Genomic DNA, 6,926 nt, shown 5'->3' with positions numbered 1-6,926 from the left:
ACGCAAAGGTGCAGATTAGGCAAGGCTTGTGTGTTGGCCGCCAAGAACAAGATCTTAGGGCTGACTTGGGGCAATCCCTTTGGGGATGAGAGAGAAGGGAGGAGCGATGGCTTATCCAGCTCCATAGCACAAAAAGCCTGAGAGGTGAAAATGTTGGTTGTTTACAGAAAATACAGCCACCAAGGGGGAGCGATCTCAGGTTTGAGGGAGTTCTTTGCTACGAAGCAATCAACAGGGGATTGATGGCTTAGAAGAAGAACCTCAACGTCGTCTGATACCATGTGAGAGTGGGCAGTGTAAGTGGAAGCGGAAGCATGAGCCTCAAATAATGCTGCCAACAATAGCATGTAGCTTAGGTTGAGTCCTGTTCAGGAATACATGAGATCTGCTTCCTTTTGTCCACATTTACTATACGGTTATAAGCTCGTGCTGCATTCAACCACAAACCATCAAATCACTCATGTAGCTCACTCTTGCATTGAGCTCCACCTAGATCAAAAAGGGGTTATAAGAAACTTCCCAAACTTATAGTTGAGATTACATCCTTCTTTATTTAACATGAGCTGCAACCTCTTGGATCAGACATTAATTTTCAACGAAACATCGTCACCCCCTCTATCTTTACAGTATATGATAGGCATCTCTAGACAGTCAAACCCTATGGCAATGAACACCACCGAATGCTGTCCTACTAGGAGGTAGCATCATCCGCTATGGAAAACACAAGCCAAGGTACTGCTGTCCACCCAAAACTGCAACTCCGAGGGGCTGAAAACGCTGTTGTAACGTAGATTTTAGCGGGGCCCGTTCACCCCCAATAGACGTCGGAGCAAAGGAGAGGCTTGATGGGGTGTGGATCTCTCGTACCACAGCCGTTGGATGGCTGAACACAGAGGAAAAACAGCAAGGTTTTATGGTGGGAAATAGTGTCGGGTAAAGAGGATATGGGCCGGCAATGCACCGAATGCAAAGCCGGGAAGTCGAAGGCAAGATCACTCGTAGAAATCCCAGCATCCCCCTCTCCAGGCTAAAAACGCATGTCCCTTGTGCTGCTTGACGGGGCTGCTTTTCTCCTCTCCAATTGCGGCTCCTCCTTTACGTGCTCCACAACAAGCATCCTTTCGTCAAAGTGGTACCTGTATGCGATTAACGCAAGGATGGAGAGTTAACACAAAGGTGCAGATTAGGCAAGGCTTGTGTGTTGGCCGCCAAGAACAAGATTTTAGGGCTGACTTGGGGCATTCCCTTTGGGATGAGAGAGAAGGCAGGAGTGATGGCTGATCTAGCTCCATAGCTTAGAAAACGCATCCTGAGAGGTGAAAATGATGGTTGTTTGCAGAAAACACAGCTACCAAGGTGGAGCGATCTCAGCTTTGAGGGAGTTCTTTGCTACGGAAGCAATCAACAAGGAATTGCTGGCTTAGGAGAAGAACCTCAGCGTCGTCTGATACCATGTGAGAGTGGGAAGCGGAAGTGGAGGCGAAAGCATGAGCATCAAATAATGCTGCCAACAACAGAATATATCTCAGGTTGAGTCCTTTTCAAGAATACATTAAGATCTACTTCATTTTTACCACATCTGCCATAGGGTTATAAACTCGTGATGGATTCCACCACAAACCATCAAATCACTCATGTAGCTTACGCTTCCATTGAGCTCCACCTAGATCAAAAGGAGTTGTCAGAAACTTCTCAAACTTATAGTTGAGATTACATCCTTCTTTATTTAACATGAGCTGCAACATCCTAGATCTAACATTAATTTGCAACGAAACATCCTCACCCCCTCTATCTTTACGGTATATGATAGGGATCTCTAGACAGTCAAACCCTATGGCAATGAACACCACCGGATGATGTCCTACTAGGAGGTAGCATCATCCTCTATGGAAAACACAAGCCAAGGTACTGTTGTCCATCCAAAACTGCACCTCCGAGGTGGTGAAAGCGCTGTTGTAACGCAGATTTCAGCGGGGCCCGTTTACCCCCGATAGATGTCGGAGCGAAGGAGAGGCTTGATGGGGTGTGGATATCTCGTACCACAGCCGTTGGATGGCTGAAAACAGAGGAAAATCAGCAAGGTTTTATGGCGAGAAATAGTGTCGGGTGAAAGGATATGAGCTGGCAATGCACCGGATGCAAAGCCGCGAAGTCGAAGGCAAGATCAGAGGTAGAAAGCCCAACATCCCCCTCTCCAGGCTAAAAACGTAGGTCCCTTGTGCTGCTTGACGGGGCTGTTTTTCTCCTCTCCAATCGCGGTTCCTCCTTCACGTGCTCCAGAACAAGCATCCTTTCGTCAAACTGGTAATGTATGCAATTAACGCAAGGATAGAGAGTTAACGCAAAGGTGCAGATTAGGCAAGGCTTGTGTGTTGGCTTCCAAGAACAAGATTCTAGGGCTGACTTGGGGCAATTCCTTTGGGGATGAGAGAGAAGGGAGGAGCGATGGTTGATCTAGCTCCATAGCACAAAAAACGCAGCCTGAGACGTGAAAATACTGGCTGTTTGGAGAAAACACAGCCACCAAGGGGGAGCGATCTGAGTTTTGAGGGAGTTCTTTGCTACGGAAGCAATCAACAGGGGATTGGTGGCTTAGAATAAGAACCTCAACGTTGTCTGATACCATGTCAGAGTCGGCAGCGGAAGCGAAAGCGGACATACGAGCATCAAATAATGTTGTCGACAACAGCATATAGCGCAGGTTGAGTCCTTTTCACTAATACATGAAGATCTGCTTCATTTTGGTTACATATACCATACGGTTATAATCTCGTACTACATTCGACCACAAACCATCAAATCACTCATGTAGCTTACTCTTGCATTGAGCTCCACCTAGATCAAAAGGAGTTATAAGAAACTTCCTAAACATATAGTTGAGATTACATCGTTCTTTATTTAACATGTGCCGCAACCTCCTAGACTTGACATTAATTTGCAACGGAACATCGCCACCCCCTCTATCTTTACAGTATATGATAGGCATCTCTAGACAGTCAAACCCTATGGCAATGAACACCACCAGATGGTGTCCTATCGGGTAGTATCATCATCCGCTATGGAAAACACAAGCCAAGGTACTCCTGTCCACCCAAAACTGCAACTCCGAGGGGCTGAAAATGTTGTTGTAACGCAGATTTTAGCGGGCCCGGTTTACCCTCGATAATTGTCGGATCGAAAGAGAGGCTTGATGGGGTGTCGATCTCTCGTACCACAACCGTTGGATGGCTGAACACAGAGGAAAAACAGCAAGGTTTTATGGCGGGAAATAGTGTTGGGTGAAGAGGATATGGGCCGGCAATGCACCGGATGCAAATCCGGGAAGTCGAAGGCAAGATCAGAGGTAGAAAGCCCAGCATCCCCCTCTCCAGGCTAAAAATGTAGGTCCCTTGTGCCGCTTGATGGAGCTGCTTTTCTCCTCTCCAATAGCGGGTCCTCCTTCACGTGCTCTAGAACAAGCATCCTTTCGTCAAACTGGTACCTGTATGCGATTAATGCAAGGATGGAGAGTTAACGCAAAGGTGCAGATTAGGAAAGGATTGTGTGTTGGCTGCCAAGAACAAGATTTTAGGGCTGACTTGGGGCAATCCCTTCGGGGAGGAGCGATGGATGATCTAGCTCCATAGCTCAGAAAACACAGCCTGAGAGGCGAAAATGTTGGCTGTTTGCAGAAAACACAAACACCAATGGGGAGCGATCTCAGGCTTGAGGGAGTTATTATCTACAAAAGCAATCAACAGGGGATTGTTGTCTTAGGAGAAGAACCTCAGCGTCATCTAATACCATGTGAGAGTGGGTAGCAGCAGCGGAAGCGGAAGCATGAGCATCAACTATAATAATTCCAACAACAGTATATAGCTTAGGTTGAGTCCTTTCCAGGAATACATGAAGATTTGCTCCATTTTTTCCACATCTGCCATACGGTTATAAGCTCATGCTGCATTCAACCACAAACCATCAAATTCCTCATGTAGCTTACTCTTGCATTGAGCTCCACCTGGATCAAAAGGAGTTATAAGAAACTTCCCAAACTTATAGTTGAGATTACATCCTTCTTCATTTAACATGAGATGCAACCTCCTGGATCTGACATTAATTTGCAACGAAACATTGTCACCCCCTCTATCTTTACAGCATATGATAGGCACCTCAAGACAGTCAACCCATATGGCATGCTTTAAAATCCCCAATCCTTTGCAAGCATGTCTATTCTCCTCATTATAAGGTTCTGTTGCACTTTTAGAACCCTCATGACATGTGTCGTCTTGAACCTGGTCTTGCAAACCATCTTTATTTGCTTCTGGAACCTTGTTCACAACAAAATCTTCATCCAGGTTCTTTGAAGTAATGGCTCATTGCAATGCTCATAAATATCATGCTCATCGGACACAATGTTATTGCCGAACATGGCTGATTTTTTCATTAAGTGCCTTTAAGCCATGTGGCATTGCTCCAAGAACTTTACATGTGTGAGAGAACTTTGGGCTCATACAAAAGAGTTGAGGCATAAATATGTCTTTGACATGTTATATGCCGAGTCTGGCAACCATGTGTTGCATATGGTGCTTGCTAATGGGTATGGTGAATGTGGCTGTTAGGCGCATCGGAAATGAGAGCTTTGCTCAGGATGAGTGATCCAATCCTGCTCAAGGTTTCTTTTACTTACGTAAGGGAGAGCCTTCCGTTCCTTTAATAAAAGAGTGCAAGTGGGCACAAACAAAGTGGTAAACACAGTGCATGAAGGTGCTGAGACTGAGAAATAGAGAGAGAAGAATACGACACCAAAAAAGTTTTCAAACCCTCCTTCGATGGCCCCACTCTCTATGGCAAGAGCGGTCTACTATTGTTTGCGCAATCTCTACAATGCTATGGACTTGCTGACGATGTCGATGACAATGAGGAGGACGACGAGACGGGCTGGAATATGAAAAAACGCTCTCACCTATGCCGGCATCAAGGTCACACCCTGCGCAATCTCACTGAAGCCTACAACCTCTACGAGATCGCCAACGATCTAACTCCGGCTCGTGATCCTGCATTAGTTGCAGGCAAAGCTGAGCCCGATCAAATTGGGCTTACTCTGAAAGAAAAACCCACGTGAACATAAGTGCAGAGTCAACGTGGACGTGAACATGGCAAGAAAGCTCGTCCGCCGTGCATCTACAAAACATATTGTCAAACATCGTCTTTCCTATAGCACCACCTTTTGCCATGATGGATAGCTTTGTCAAGGTTACCTTTATGGAAGGATGGCTCACCAAAACTTTCCTAGCCTTCATGCTGCTACAATTGAACCTAGCATACATATCTACTCAAGCGGATGTTGAAGCCAACCTATGTTGGAGCAGTCAACAAAAGACCGCAATGAACACCAGCGGATGGTGTCCTGCCAAGAGGTAGAATCATCCTCTATGGAAAACACAAGCCAACGTACTGTTGTCCAGCCAAAACCGCGATTAACGCAAGGACGGAGAGTTAACACAAAGGTGCAGATTAGGCAAGGCTTGTGTGTTGGACGTCAAGAACAAGATCTTAGGGCTGACCTAGGGCAATCCCTTCGGGGATGAGAGAGAAGGGAGGAGTGGTGGCTGATCTGGCTCCATAGCACAAAAAATGCAGTCTGAGAGGTCAAAACGCTAGCTGTTTGCAGAAAACACAGCCACCAAGGGGGGCGATCTCAGTTTTGAGGGATTTCTTTGCTACAGAAGTTATTAATAGGGGATTTCTAGCATAGGAGAAGAACCTCAGTGTCGTCTGATACCATGTGAGAGTGGGAAGCGGAAGCGGAAGCGGAAGTGGAAGCATGAGCATCAACTATAATTCTGCCAACAACAACATATAGCTTAGGTTGAGTCCTTTCCAGGAATACATGAAGATCTGCTTCATTTTGTCCACATCTGCCATACGGTTATAGGCTCTTGTTGCATTCGACCAAAAACCATCAAATTGCTCATGTAGCTTACTCTTGCATTGAGCTCCGCCTAGATCAAGAGAAGTTATAAGAAACTTCCCAAACTTATAGTTGAGATTACATCCTTCTTCATTTAACATGAGCTGCAACCTCCTGGATCAGACATTAATTTGCAACGAAACATCATCAACCCCTCTATCTTTACAGCATATGATAGGCATCGCTAGATAGTCAAACCCTATGGCATGCTTTATAATCCCCAATCCTTTGCAAGCATGTCTACTCTCCTCATGTAAGGTTCTATTGCACTTTGAGATCCCTCATGACATGTGTCATCTTGAACCTGGTCTTGCAAACCATCTTTGTTTTCTTCTAGAACCTTGTCCACAACAAAATCTTCATCCAGCTTCTTTGAAGTAATGTCAACATTAGACTCATTGCAATGCTCATGCATATCGTGCTCATTGGACACAATGTTATTGCCGAATATCGCTGATTTTTGCATTAAGTGCCTTTAAGCAATGTGGCGTTGCTCCAAGAACTTTACATGGGTGAGAGAACTTTGTCAGATGGGCTCATACAGAAGGGTTGAGGCATAAATTTGTCTTTGACATGTCATATGCTGAATGTGACAACCATGTGTTTTCATATGGTGCTTGCTAATGGGTATTGCGAATGTGGTTGCTAGGTGCAATGGCAAGGAGAGATTTGCTCAAGATGAGTGATTCAATCGTGCTCAAGGTTCCTTTTACCTACGAAAGGGAGAGCCTTCCGTTCCTTTATGAGAGAGTGCAAGTGTCCACAAACAAAGTGGTAAACATTGTGCATGAAGAAGCTGAGACAGAGAGATAGAGAGAGAAGAATACGACACCACAAAAGTTGTCAAACCCTCCTCCGAAGGGCCCACTCTCTATGGCGAGAGAGGTCTACTATTGATTGCACAATCTCTGCAATGCTATGAACTTGTCGATGATGTCGACGACGATGAGGACGGCGACAAGACGGGCTCGAGTCT

General features: G+C 45.6%; 2 pseudogenes; both read right to left on the bottom strand.

The window, feature by feature from the left end:
* Positions 1–3,830: 3,830 nt before the first annotated feature.
* On the bottom strand, positions 3,831–4,423 carry LOC147452939 (uncharacterized; annotated as a pseudogene).
* Positions 4,424–5,814: 1,391 nt separating this feature from the next.
* LOC147452938 (uncharacterized) lies at positions 5,815–6,416 on the bottom strand (annotated as a pseudogene).
* Between the last annotated feature and the right edge of the window lie 510 nt (positions 6,417–6,926).

This window comes from Adiantum capillus-veneris, chromosome 8 (assembly GCF_014529385.1).
Source record: "Adiantum capillus-veneris isolate H3 chromosome 8, ASM1452938v2, whole genome shotgun sequence".
Lineage (NCBI taxonomy): Eukaryota > Viridiplantae > Streptophyta > Polypodiopsida > Polypodiales > Pteridaceae > Adiantum > Adiantum capillus-veneris.
The sequence above is the reverse complement of the archived record's forward strand: the minus strand, read 5'-3'. Positions and strand labels throughout refer to the sequence as shown.